Genomic DNA, 12,957 nt, shown 5'->3' on the forward strand with positions numbered 1-12,957 from the left:
CTTTCAATTTCACTCCTACTCTCATTGAGCCGTTTCTAGTCTAATTTGTATGCAGTTTGGAGTGCGGTACCTTCTTTTTACATTTTTCAAAACTCTATTTTGACAATTTGAGCACAGATTCTGTCTAGGTACCAGCAGCCCGCTTCTTCTAATGGTCAGCGCCAGTGTATTTTTTTGTGATTCAGGATATGAGACATGCAGTAAACCATTGCATATCCGTTAGATTTATATACAGTATGTCCCTCACTAATAATGTTAGTAGTGTATGTGTGTTACATTTTGGAGCTGTAGGTGTTAAATTAAATGAATAATTCACGGAAAAAACTGGTGTGGGCTCACGCGCAATTTTCTCCACCAGAGAGGGCAAGCCAGTGACTGAGGGCAGAAATTATTTGCCTAGAGAGGGACCATTGTTTTTGGGCCCTACCTGGCTAAAAAAAAAATCTGCCCCCAGTCACCTCTGAAAAAATCGTATTTTTTCCACAAACATGATCATTTAGTCCCCAATTTTTTTATTTTCCCAAGGGTACCAGGAGAAAATGGACCCCAAAAGTTGTTGTCCAATTTGTCCTGAGTACTCTGATACCCCATATGTGGGAGGAAACTACTATATGGGCCCACGTCGGGGCTCAGAAGGGAAGTAGTGACGTTTTGGAATACAGACTTTGATGGAATGCTCTGCGGGTGTCATGTTGCCTTTGAAGAGCCCCTGATGTACCTAAACAGTGGAAACCCCCCACAAATGACACCATTTTGGAAATTAAACCCCCAAAGGAACTTATCTAGATGTGTGGTGAGCACTTTGAACCCCCAAGGGCTTCACAGAAGTTTATAACGCCCGGGCGTGAAAATAAAAAAAATCATTTTTTTCCCACAAAAATGATATTTTTGCCCCCAATTTTTTATTTTCCTAAGGGCAACAGGAGAAATAGGACCCAAAAAGTTGTTTTGCAATTTGTCCTGAGTAGACTGATACCCCATATATGGGGGTAAAACACTGTTTGGGTGCATGGCAGAGCTTGGAAGGGAAGGAGCACCATTTGACTTTTTCAACACAGAATTGGCTGGAATTGAGATCAGATGCCATGTTGCGTTTGGAGAGCACCTGATGTACCCAAAAAGTGGAAACACCCCAACACACCCCTAACCCTAATCTCAGCCCTAACCCTAATTGGAAAATGGAAATAAATACATTTTTTTAATTTTATTACTTTTCCCTAACTAAGGGGGTGATAACAGGGGGTTTGATTTACTATTTATGGCGGTTTTTATTTTTGGCAGCTGTCACACGCTAAAAGATGCTTTTTATTGTAAAAATAGTTTTTGCATCACCACATATTGAGAGATAATTTTTCCGTATTTTGACCCACTGAGTCATGTGAGGTCTTATTTTTTGTGGGATGAGTTGACACTTTTATTGGTATCATGTTTGGGCACGTGACTTTTTTTATCGCTTTTTATTCCGATTTTTGTGACGCAGAATGAACAAAAACCAGCGTTTCATGAATTTCTTTTGGGGGGTGCGTTTACACCGTTCCACGTGCGGTAAAATTGATAAAGCGGTTTTATTCTTTGGGTCAGTACGGTTACAGCGATACCTCATTTATGTCATTTTTGAATGTTTTGGTGCTTTTATGCAATAAAAACAATTTTATATAAAAAATAATTATTTTTTCATCGCTTTATTCTGCGAGCTATAACTTTTTTATTTTTTCTCTTATAATGCTTTGTTGCGGCTCGTTTTTTGCGGGACAAGATGATGTTTTCAGCGGTACCATGGATATTTATATGCGTCTTTTTGATCACGCGTTATTGCACTTTTTGTTTGGCAGTATGATAATAAATTATTATTTTTTGCTTTGTTTTTTATTTTTATTTTTTAAGGGGTTCGCTAAAGGGGTTAACTATGGGACAGTTTTATAGGGCAGGTCGTTACGGACGCGGCGATACCAAATATGTGTACTTTTCTTGTTTTGTTTTTTTTTTTATTTCCAAAAAATGAATTTATTAGGGCATTTTTTTTTTTTTGTAACTTATTTAGCGATTTTTTTTAAAATTATTTTTACACTTTTTTTTTTTAACTTTATTAGGTTGTCCCAGGGGGGACATCACTGTCCTGTGACAGATCGCTGATCTCACATGCATTGAGGAAGACATCCTCTTGCCTGCGCTTTGCAGGCACTGAGGAAGCCAGCTCCCTGCAGGCCCCCGAAGGTCCCCGTCGCCATCTTGGATCCGGGGACCTGCAGGGAAAGAGCCCCCCGCAGCAGCGCTGCACATTGCGCTGCTGTGGGGGGCTCAGGGAAGCACGGAGGGAGCCCCCTCCCTGCCGATGCTTCCCTTTAACCCCCGGTACACCACGATCGTGTTTGATTGCGGTGTGCAAGGGGTTAACGTGTCGGAGGCGGTCCGTGACCGCCCCTGACACATAGTGCCGGGTGTCAGCTGTGATAATCAGCGGACACCCGGCCACGATCAACGGCGCTCACCACGTGGGCGCCGCTGATCGCGCTAGACGTACTATCCCGTCCATGGGCATAGGGTCCCGGGTCCCATGGACGGGATAGTACGTCTGATGTCAGAAAGGGGTTAATCCGGTGATGCACTCTGCTGCCTGGTGCTGCAGCAGAGCAAGATAAGTGTTTTTAGTGTTTCCCCTGTTTGTATTTTTCCCTGGTGTGTATTAGTACAGCGGTGGAGCCAGTGCCTGCACCACCCAGCTCCCTAGCAAAGGATAAGGTGTAGGGTGTGCTAGGGTGACAGGTATCCGGCTCGGCGACAGGTGAGAAGCCTGTATAGGGAACGTTAGGAGTGTGAGGGACACTGACTCAGGGGAGTGCAGGAGGTCTCCACATCCCCGTTCCCTATCGCAGGGCCCACCATTGTAACTGTTTCCCCTTCCTCGTGTCTTGTTTCAGTTTCCGGCCTGCGGGTCATGTCACACAGGACAGTTACACGTGTCAGTTTTGTTGTTTTAGTTACCGACCTGCGGGTCGTGTCACACAGGACGGGTCCACGTGACACCTAACCACAACCCTAACCCCAACACACCCCTTACCCTAATCCCAACCATAACCCTAACCACAGCCCTAATCCCAACCATAACCACAAACCTAACTCCAACACACCCCTAACCCTAATCCCAATCCCAACCCTAACCCTAACTTTAGCCCAACTTATTTTAGCCTAACTCTAACCCTAATGGAAAAATGGAAATAAATGTATTTTCTTTATTTCATTATTTTTCCCAAATTAAGGTGGTGATAAAGGAGGGTTTATTTACTATTTTTTTATTTTGGTCACTGTGGCAGGGTCTATCACAGTTACCAAAATGAACTAATAGGAAAAATCTTCCTATTGTTGCCGGGTGCAGGCCGGCAGATCTCGGTGGGAGCACTGCGCATGCACCCACCATTTTTTCCGGAAGAAGATGCCGGCGGACATGGGGGGAAGCCAGGGACACCGGGGGGGATTGGGGACCCCATTTCTCTCTCCTCTGATGTGCGATCACATCAGAGGAGAGAGAAATTAAATGGCACATCAGACTTTTTTTTTTGCGGTCGCCGTTATATAGTTAATAACGGCGATCGCAAAACCGGGGTCGGTAAAAACAGACCCGAATCGTGTTCTCTGGGGTCTCGGATACTTCTGGCAGCCAAGACCCCGGAGAAAATCTGATTCTGGGGGGGCGCTATAAACTTAAACCTCAACGCCGTTAAACAGCAGTGCTGTGGTTTAAGTACCCTTAACTGCCGCCGTGAAAAGACGCAACAGCGGTCGTTAAGGGGTTAATAGCCTTCATAACTGACTGTGTTGTATGGAAAATGATAATGTGATAACAAGACAGAGAAAAGGCTGTTGATTTCTGGAAAAACATTTATCTCTGATATCTGTACAGAGAGAAACGTGATTGGGCTGAGTTACAATAAGAGAACAATCCTATCACTATATACCTCTGCCTGCTGCAATAAATCCTGGGACTGACAAATCTAAAATGCTAAAAGGAGTTGTCCCCTTTTTCTGAATACATTTCCCTATATGCAGAATTCATTGTAAAAAACATACAAACTGAGAATACTTGCCCTCCGTCACAAGGCTGCAGCGCTGAAATCGCATTGACAGAGCTGCAGCCAAATAACTGTGATCGAGGCAGCAGCGGACAGCCTGCACTGCACACCGGGAGGGTAAGAAAAGCAATTAGTTGTGCACATATAATTGGGTCCAGAAATGTTTGTACAGTGACCAAAAATTCGTGATTTGGGCTCTGCTTGCCACTGTTTTTGATATAACATGAAATAACGGCGATACCATAGAAGTGTAGACTTTCAGCTGTAATTAAAGGGGATGAACAAAAAATATCCTGTGAAATATTTAGGAATTGCAACCATTTTTCTGCAAAACCTCCTAATTTCAAAGGCTCAAAAGTAATTGGACGAATTAACTTTACCATAAATAAAATGTACATTTTTAATACATTATAGAGAATCCTTCGCAGGCAAAGAATGCCTAAAGTCTGGAAGCCATGGATGTCACCAAATGCTGGGTTTCCTCCTATGTGATGTTTTGTAAGGTCTTTACTGCAGCTGACTTCAGTTGTTCTTGTTTGTGGGTCTTTCTGGCTTAAGTTTTATCTACAGTAAAAGCAGCGAAATGGGGTTGAGATCTGGCGATTGGCTCAGCCATTGCAGAATATTCAATTTCTTTGCCTTAAAAAACTCCTGGGTTGCTTTTGAAGTATGCTTTGGGTCATTGTCCATCTGTACTGTGAAGCGCCGTCCAATCAAACTTGATGCAATTGGTTGAATCTGAGCAGAAAGTATAACCCTGTACACCAGAATTCATCCTGCTTCTTCCGTCTTCAGTCACATCATCAATAAACACTAGTGACTCAGTGCCACTGGAAGCCATACTTTTTCATGCCACACTGCCTCCACCATGTTTTTCAGAGGATGTGGTGTGTTTTGGATCATGAGCAATTCCTAGTCTTAACCATACTTCCTTCTTCCATTCATTCTGGTACAAAATGATCTCTGTTTCATCTGTCCAAAGAATGTTTTTCCAGACCTGGGCTGGTTTCTTTAGATGTTTTTAACAAAGTCTAATCTGTCTTTTCTATTTTTAAGGCTAATTAATAGTTGGCACCTTGTGGTGAAAACTCTATTTGCTCCCATAAAGTATTTTCTTTACGTTAGGCCGGGGTGACACTTGCGAGAAATTCGCACGAGTCTCTCATCTCAAAACCCGGCACTGCCACCGGTACTCAGGATCAGAGCGCTCAGCTGCATAGAAATACATGCAGCTGTACACTCCGGTCCCGAGTGCCGGCGGCAGTGCCGGGTATTGAGATGCGAGACTCGTGCAGGTTTCTTGCAAGTGTGACCCCGGCTTTTGACTTAGATACTGAAACATTTTCTGGGGTCCAGTCTTCACTTGGGTGGATATTACGTAGGGGCTCTACTTCAATATGGAAAAGATTCTGCAATCATCCACCGTTTTTGTGTTCCGTGGACGTCCAGGCCTTTCTGAGATCTGAAGATCACCAGGGTGTTTTTTTTTCACAGACTATACCAAAATGTTGATTCGACCACTCATAATATTTCTGCTACCTGACTGATTGATTTCTTTTTTTTTTTCAACCTAATGATAGTCTGTTTCTCTTCCATTGAGAGCTCCTTTGACTGCCATGTTTTGGGTTCACAGCAACAGCTTCCAAATGCAAATATGAAACCTGGACTCAGTTCCAGATTTCACCCTCCCCTGGCTGAGTGGGACGGAGTCAATGGCCTGGACACTTAGGGGTCTCGCTAGCATCCTACTCCGTCGTGGGTCTGGACAAAGTGAGCATCCACCAGATTGACACCTGCTCCACTGTCCACATGCACCGATATACTCTCAGTTACCCCGCAAACCACCACTTCAGCAGACAAGGTACACTGAGGGGAAAAAATGGAGGAAATATACACTCCCTGGTCACCTCCCTCCACACGACCAGGGCGACGCGCCTTCTTAGATGGCACTACTTACCGTATTTTTCCGACCATAAGACGCACTTTTTCCCCCAAAATTTTTTGGGAAAGTGGGGGGTGCGTCTTATGGTCGTAATATACTCACCTCCGGGGCTCTGCGGTGCGGTGGTGGCAGCGGGCGGGGCTCTGCGGTGTGGTGGTGTGCTGTGCTCCGGTGCAGGGGTGGCGGCTCCGCCGGCATTTCCTCGCAGCCCGGAGGCCCCCGCACATCCCTTGCTGGCCACCGCCATGTTGCGGTGGCCTCCGGGAACATGGACGCCGGGAAGATGGCCGCCGGTCCGGGGACGGCGCATGCGTGGGTTCAGATCTCGTCCCGAGATCTCGGGGGACGAGATTCAAATCTCGGCAAATCTCGGCAACGAGATCTCGTCCCCCGAGATCTCGGGACGAGGTCTGAACCCGCGCATGCGCCGCGTCCATGTTCCCGGAGGCCACCGCAACATGGCGGCGGCCAGCAAGGGATGTGCGGGGGCCTCCGGGCTGCGAGGAAATGCCGGCGGAGCCGCCGCCCCTGCACCGGAGCACAGCCCGCCACCACCCTCACCACGCAGAGCCCACCTGCCCCAGATCAGCACAGGCCACCTGCCCCAGCAAAGCTGCCCCAGCACAGCACAGCTGCCCCTGACCCAGCACAGCTGCCCCAGCACAGCTGCCCCTGCCCCAGTACAGCCCACCTGCCCCAGCCCCAGCACAGCTGCCCCAGCACAACCAACCTGCCCCAGCACAGAGCCGCCACCGCACGAGCCTGGACCACTGAATGACCCCTGTGACTACTCCTCCACCTGTGCCGGATCTCTTCCCAGGTAAGCTGAATTCGGACTGTAAGACGGACCCCCATTTGACACATTATTATTTTTTTCCCTATCTTCCTTCTGAAAATTGGGGTGCGTCTTATGGTCCGGTGCATCTTATAGTCCGAAAAATACGGTAGGTGCGGGCTGGGCAGACCCTGATAAAATGAACATTCTGCCCACAGAACAACCAGAGTACACCTCATTCTACTTAATGTGCTTCTGACTAGGTGATCACCTGAAACAAATCTTATCTAACAAAAGAAAGTACAAAAAACCCTGCTGTGGTGTTCCCAATCCTCTTGCAACAGGAAAAGCTGGATGGCAAAACAAATGCTAGTAATATCCAAAAAGAAATAGGAATTAAAAAATAACTTTTAACCATGCCAAAGGAGTTGAAAAGAAAAGTCTTGAGTGAGGAAAATAAGGGCTCAATTCTGGCTTTACTAACAGAGGGATACATTGAGCATCATGTTGTCTCCATGCTTAAAATTTCTAAGACGGCAGTCCATTACAACAAGGTCAAGCAGCAGACATTGGGGACAACAAAGATACAGACCGGCAGAGGGCGAAAACAACTCTCCACTGACCGGGATGACCGTCATCTTATTCGAATGTCACTCAGCAACCGCAGGATGACATAAAGTCACGTATAAAAGGAATTGCAAGTGGCAGCTGGGGTGAAGTGCATAGCAAGAGCAGTTCGTAACAGGTTTCTAGAGGCCAGACTCAAGTCATGTAAAGCTAGAAAAAAACCTTTCATCAATTAGAAGCAAAGGAGAGCCATGCTGAAGTTTGCCAAAGACCATAAGGATTGGACCATAGAGGACTGGAGTAAGGTAATTTTCTCTGATGACGAGTCTAATTTTCAGCTTTGCCCAACACCTGGTCGTCTAATGATTAGACGGAGACCTGGAGAAGTATACAAGCCACAGTGTCTTGCACCCACTGTGAAATTTGGTGGAGAATCGGTGATGATCTGGGGATGTTTCAGCAAGGCTGGAATTGGGCAGGTTAATCTTTGTGAAGGACGTATGAATCAAGCCGCATACAAGGTTATCCTGGAAAAACAGTTGATTCCTTCTGCTCAGGCAATGTTCCCCAACTCTGAGGACTGTTTTTTCCAGCAGGACAATGCGCCATGCCACACAGCTAGGTCAATTAATGTGTGGATGAAGGACCACCACACCAAATCCCTGTCATGGCCAGCCTAATCTCCAGACCTGAACCACATTAAAAACCTCTGGAATGTAATCAAGAGATAATTTATAATAGCAACGGTACAGAGCCGCATCCTAAATATATTATATATCATTCCTCATAGGTGTCACTCTGTTTGGACAAAATAGAATCAATCGCTGATGTATACACCAAGAATTGTGGAAACCACAGTAAAAAATTGCGACCATAGATCCATAATAATAAAATTACTTCTCTTTATTAAATTGTAAATAGGACAGGACAAAAAATGGGGAACTGTGCAAGGAACAATCAAAAAGTGCAATAGTATAAATGCTCATACAAGCAGGACCCGCCCCAGTCAGCCTGAACCATCATATACCAAGATAGATGCATATATTTCCTGTGTTAATGCTCCATATGAGGAGCATTATATATCTTGCATAAAAAGGGAAACAATGCCCATCAGCTATCACACAGGATAAATCTGTGCACTATCACAAAGGAGGTAACTAGAGGGGTTAACAAATAAACAATACTACCCTCGGGCCATATAAACCATATCTTACATATATAGAAAGACGGAGGATGGTGCAGCAAACAATGCCCGAATTGCACCGGCAGGCAATTACCCGCCCTAAGAAAATAAGGACCCAAATCGTTACCTTAATGAGGCTCCAGGATGACCGGGCGGACCGCTCGTTCCCCGACGCGCGTTTCGGAGCGATAAGCTCCTTCCTCAGGGGGCATAAATATCAGCCACAAAAGCATCTTATTTAAATGCGCCTGCCGGAAGTGCCGCAGCACGCGCCGTCCATCCCTCCCCCCTGCGGACACATCCCCCACCGGTGACGAGGCCGGAAGCACGTGGGCCCACGTGATCCGGCACCCGACGTCGGCAGGATACGCCACACCAGGGGAGGAGAGTGCGCGCATGCGCAGTGTGATTGAAGCTCCGGCGGCCATATTGCAAGAGGGCCGATAAATGGATTCTACCCACGACAATACACCAATGCAAAACCATGTGAGCGGAGAAAAACCAAAGAAAAAACAACATAACATAATAAAATCATTATATATAAGGTCATTTAACATACTGAGATCCAATCCTCGGTTATTATGGTAACCTTAATAAGAACCATGATTATTGAGGAGGGGGAGACGGAAGGAGGAAGGAGGGGAAAGAAGAGGAAAGACAAGTGGGAAAGGAAGAGAGGGGGGGGGGGGGAGAGAAAAGGGAGGAGGTAAGATGAGGAAAAATGAGGAAAAAGGGGGGATGAAAAAAGGGGGGGGGGGGGTATGAGACAGTATACAAAACTATAAAAAGGTTTTACCTGTCTAAATACTCCCTAATATTAAATATATTATTACATCCAAAACAGGATTAACTATAATGTATAGTATGTCCCATATAACCCCACAAATACATAAGAACCACAATAATAAGACCAAATAATCTCATATGTATAATAATCATATTCACAGACTCAATACCCAGATAAGGGGGCCCAATACTATCCCCCAATTAGCACAAAATGTCCCATATAGGTGTGTTACACTGCAAGGTATCAAAACATAATATCTGCATACAAATATGGATAAAAGATCAAAATGTCTCAATAGATGTGCCAAAATTCACATCACTTCAGTCATGAAGAAAGCTGTGTGCCACGATGTCCAAGGTAAAGAGATCTGGATCTTCTCCATATGGTTCCATAAGAATTACCAGGTAGCCAAAATTCTGTTCTTCTTCACCGAGAGAAATATTTAAAGATATCCCCAGACCATCACCTTTAAACGACCTTAATAATAAACCAATAAAAACTAATGTTAAAAACAATTAAAACCAAAAACTACTGCACCATTATATGACCCCACACAGTCCCAAAGCGAAGAACTGTCATCACAGGAAAGGGGCATAAGATAAACTTTCATTTAGTCCCCTAGGATGCACCGTATTAAGCATCCAGATCCAACGTGATTCCTTTTGAGCTAATCGTTGGGAGATATTCCCCCCTCGAATACCCATATCCACTATATCTATACCCTTAAATTTGAGGCCACTACTATCACAGTTATGATATAATTTAAAATGTTTTGGTAACGTTTTTAGTAGTTGCACCTCTTCCTCATCGGCCGCGGCCTGTATGCCCAGCACATGCTCCCTAACCCTAACTTTCAGTTGCCTAGTAGTAAGCCCTATATAGATCAGGGAGCATGGGCATGTGGCATAATAAATGACATTCCGGGACAAACAATTGATTTTTTTCTTAATTGCAAATTGTTTCTGTCCTGAGGAATCCGTAAATGTATCATCTGTAATCATGTTAACACATGCCACACAATGTCCACACGCCATACTACCACCTTTCTTATCACGAGTGAAATTATCCAGAAAGGTTCTGGGAGGGTCTCCGACATAGTGGCTACGTACAAGATGATCACGTAGGTTCCTTGCTCTCCTAAAAGTGATTTGTGGTTTCTCCGGAATAATCTTACCCAAAATAGGATCAGTTTGCAGGATACTCCAAAATTTATTTAGAATACCCCGCACCTGACCAGACCGGGCATTAAAACTCGTGATAAACCTAACTATATCAGGTTTCATAGACTCATCCTTCTTTTTGTATAGAAGGGCATCCCTATTGTTATGTTTGGCACGTATGTAGGCCCTTTTTATTGATCGGTTACTATATCCCCTGTCTGCAAAACGGCCCCTCATGTCCTTAGCCTGAATTTCAAATTCTTCCTCTGTAGAACATAAACGTCTAAGACGTAAAAATTGACCTATCGGTACAGCACGTACCATGTGTCTCGGATGTGAGGAGGATGCGTGTAGGAGCATATTTGTGGCCGTTGGTTTCCTAAAGATCGTAGTCTGTATAATTCCTTCCTGGCCCTTACTAATTAGGACATCCAAAAATTCAATCCTTTCCCTGTCGTAATTGGCAGTAAGATGGACATTCAGACAATTATCATTTAATTCCAAAATGAATCCATCCAATTGATTCATATCCCCCTGCCAGAACAATAAAATGTCGTCTATGTAGCGCGTCCAAAAGGGGACGCGCTCCATAGACGACAGTTGATCTGACATCAGGAGGTCTCTCTCCCACAGCCCCAGGAACAGGTTGGCATAGGAGGGCGCAAAGGCTGCCCCCATCGCTGTCCCCTGGAGCTGTAGGAAGAAGGACCCCCTGAACGTAAAAAAATTATGCGTGAGGGCAAATTCCAAAACTTCCAAAACCAAGGTCCTCAAACTCGGGGAAAGACTGGATGTCCATAGAAAGAACTTAACTGCTCGTAATCCATCGTCATGTCGAATATTCGTATATAACGATTCGACATCCATAGTGACGAGGATAGTATCAGCATCTAACGTCAAACCATCCATTTTACACAGCAATTGATTAGTATCCTTAAGATAAGATGGTAGATCTTCCACCAGTGGCTGAAGGAGAGAATCCAGCCACCTATTGACACGCTCCAAATAGCCACCACTCCCCGAAACTATAGGCCTACCCGGAGGGCATTGAATATTCTTATGAGTCTTGGGGAGGAGGTAAAACGTTGGCACCATAGGTTCCACTACTAGCAACGCCTTAAATAATTCTCCAGAAATAATATCAGCGTCCCTAGCTTTTATAAGGATCTTTTTCAACTGTGTACAAAAGGCGGACAAGGGGTTGAAAGTCAATCTCTTGTAACATGTTGTATTCAAGAGCTGACGCATGGCTTCCTTTTCATACATATGTTTAGGCCACAAGACAACGTTCCCCCCCTTGTCCGCCGGCTTGATCACAATATCAGGGAGGCTTTTCAGGTGTCCCAAACGCTTCCTCTCCTCCCCTGTCAAATTGTCCCCTCGTATATGTTGTGGTATCTTAGCAAACTCATTACCAACAACTTTCACAAAGAGATCAATAGCACTACAGTTCGAGAGAGGGGGAAACTTCCTAGAGCGTACCCTCAAAGCCGGAGGAATCTTACCTCCCTCGGTGGCTGAATGCTCCTCCGCCAATTCCTCAAGGATCATCAAGGCTGATTGTTCCTCCTCTGTAGGAAACAATATACTCTTATTATCATCATAGAAGAAACGTTTAAATAATAGTGACCTCGCAAAGATATGTAGATCTTTAATAGCCGTGAATCTGTCAAAGCCCGCCATTGGTGAAAATGACAGGCCCTTATACAGTAAATCACAGTCAGCTCTGGTGAGCAAATGATCACTGAGGTTAATTACCTTATTCTCCCTACTTTGATTTTCCGGTGTTCGATTTTTCTTCCTCTTTTGTGTATGAAAGTTGGAATTCCTCATACGTCCATAATTAACTCGAGAACGAGTGATCATGGAAGCAGTAGAGGTCTCAGACGAGGCACTAAGTGATGATATAGAAGTATTGGAAACACTGCGATGTCCCACTGATAATTTATCAGTATATTTTTTCCATTGATAGACCGTTTTATCTTGATAGTCTTTACTATCCCGATTAAATTTTGAGACCTGCGTCTCATTGATTTTTTTCACCATGGTATCTACCGTTTTTTCCAAATTATCCTCATATACTTTCAATTGTTCCACCGAACAGCCAGCTTGAAGATCTAATAAAGTCTGATCAATATCTTTATCCAAAGCACTGAGGGATTTTGTATTATAGTCAATCAATAGTTTCATTAATGCCACTGAACATGCCCCACACGCATCCTCCCAAACAGATATAAACTCAACATCCTCCATGGGAAAATTTGGTAGGACCCGGACCCGTAGGCCTCTGGGTATCATATCCTTGACAATATATTTTTCCAGGAATATCCTACTCCACCAAATCTTTGTACGCTTAATGAGCAATTTTTTAAGAGACTCAAACAGCCCATCATTCCTGTGACCAACAGACAACGTTCCACCTGTCCCATCCCGTCCAAAAACTTCGTCAGCTTGTCCCAGCCAGGATTTTTCCCTG

General features: G+C 44.7%; 1 long non-coding RNA gene across 1 annotated transcript; it reads right to left on the reverse strand.

Annotated features, from left to right (window-relative positions):
- Window positions 1–8,229: 8,229 nt before the first annotated feature.
- On the reverse strand, window positions 8,230–12,714 carry LOC141096277 (uncharacterized). Its single transcript, XR_012233627.1, has 2 exons — window positions 11,987–12,714; window positions 8,230–9,798 (listed from the first exon to the last, which is right to left on the reverse strand). It is a non-coding gene; the product is annotated as an uncharacterized lncRNA (long non-coding RNA).
- Window positions 12,715–12,957: the final 243 nt, after the last annotated feature.

This window comes from Dendrobates tinctorius, unplaced genomic scaffold (genome assembly GCF_039654945.1).
Source record: "Dendrobates tinctorius isolate UK_male_01 unplaced genomic scaffold, ASM3965494v1 ptg000073l, whole genome shotgun sequence".
Classification (NCBI taxonomy): Eukaryota; Metazoa; Chordata; class Amphibia; order Anura; family Dendrobatidae; genus Dendrobates; species Dendrobates tinctorius.